Genomic DNA, 1,775 nt, shown 5'->3' with positions numbered 1-1,775 from the left:
TTAAGACCAAGCTCTCGCACCTTTCTGCGTTGGCCTATAAAGAAGTAGACTCCCCCAGAATAATATTTTGACCTGAAAATAAAAAAAAAATGTAACTTTTATTATTCACATAATATATTACTTGTACATATCTATAAAATGGTATGCGAAACAACACACTAACCCATCAGGCTGGATGTTCCAAGCATTCGACCATATATATGTAAATTGATAAGGTGGAATTTGAGCTGGGGTTGCCATGATCTTCAATTAATGCTAATCCCAAAGATAATTACCTGTTGACATGCATGGAAGAAACAAGCATTATTAGTTATTTAATTTTCTATAGAAAGCATGTAAATGGCAAATATATAGTTGATACAACCATACCTTACAACCCTCCTTGCTTCTGCACGGCTTTGCACTTCTTTCTTGCCACATATTTATATAGAAGTTTATAAACTCTCTAAAAGTACGCATGTTCACATTAAATTCACAAATAGTATCTATTTCTATGACCGTAAATAATATATTAAAAGACTTGCTAATAAAATTTAATTATTTTATATGACTAACTAAAGTTTCATATGAAGTCTTTTTTTATTATTTTATATGACAAATTAAAGTTTCATATACAGTCTTTTTTTTATTAAATTTGTGATCACAACAACAAGAACAACAACAAAGCCTTAATCCCACTCGTGAGGTCGGCTACATGAATCCTTTTTCTCAATTGCGTCCTATTTAGTGCCATGTTTTCATCTAGTTCTAGTAAATTAAGATCATTTTTTATACAATAAGTTCAAGTCTTCCTAGATCTACCTCTGCCTTTCTTAACATAAGTCGAAGCTAAAACATCTACTTTCCTAATCGGATCATCAGATGGTCGATGCTTAATGTGATCAAATCCTCTAAGACGACTTTCCCTTATTTTGTCTGTCATCGGAGCGACACCAATCACATCACGGATATGTTCATTTCACATTTTGTCTCTAAGTGTAAAGCCACTCATCCAACTAATCATTCTCATCTCGGCAAAGCTTAACATAGATTTATGCTTCTCTTTTAAAGGCCAACATTCAGCGCCATAGAACATTGCAGGTCTCACCACCCGTCTTATAAAATTTGCCTTTCAGTCTAAGCGGTACTTTTCTATCACACAAAAGGCCCGAAGCATTCCCCCATTTCAACCAACCAACTTGATGCTCTAAAAATTTCTTATATATATATATATATATATAATGCAAATTTAAACATGAAGTTTATGCTCTGAATATTTTTGGGTCGTTCAACAATTAACACATCTTTATATCATTAATGGATTGTACATGAAGTTTATGCTCTGAATATATTGCTGCCTTAAGCACATTAAATAACTTCTTATAGTAGTCAATCATAAGTCTTCCCAAGATTAATAAAAATAATATGATGATCTATCATAAGTCTTCCCATTACTTTTGCCCATAGCTTCATCTTATAACTCATAAATTCGATTCGTCAATGACTATGAACCAGTACAATCTCAAACATTATGATTATTCCTTACCAATATGCACATTTTACTAGCTAAATCCGCTTCATTTTTTTCATAAATTTGTAATACAATATAGCTGCATTTACATACATAACACGTAATTCTTTTATAATACAATATAAGAGATAAGCAGGTAAATATTAAACTTTTTATGTAGGATGGGTAATTACATAAGAATTCGGTTTTATGTATGTAAATTTCCCTACAATTTATTATATTGTTTATATTGTATTTCCAACGAAACTTCTTCATTGAAATTCTT

The 1,775-nt window shown here is 31.2% G+C and overlaps 1 long non-coding RNA gene across 1 annotated transcript; it reads right to left on the bottom strand.

Moving 5' to 3' along the window:
* Window positions 1-50: 50 nt before the first annotated feature.
* Window positions 51-436, bottom strand: LOC110037011. The gene is made up of 3 exons (XR_002295283.1): window positions 370-436; window positions 164-275; window positions 51-72 (listed from the first exon to the last, which is right to left on the bottom strand). It is a non-coding gene; the product is annotated as an uncharacterized LOC110037011 (long non-coding RNA).
* Between the last annotated feature and the right edge of the window lie 1,339 nt (window positions 437-1,775).

This window comes from Phalaenopsis equestris, unplaced genomic scaffold (genome assembly GCF_001263595.1).
Source record: "Phalaenopsis equestris unplaced genomic scaffold, ASM126359v1 Scaffold213873, whole genome shotgun sequence".
Lineage (NCBI taxonomy): Eukaryota > Viridiplantae > Streptophyta > Magnoliopsida > Asparagales > Orchidaceae > Phalaenopsis > Phalaenopsis equestris.
The sequence above is the reverse complement of the archived record's forward strand: the minus strand, read 5'-3'. Positions and strand labels throughout refer to the sequence as shown.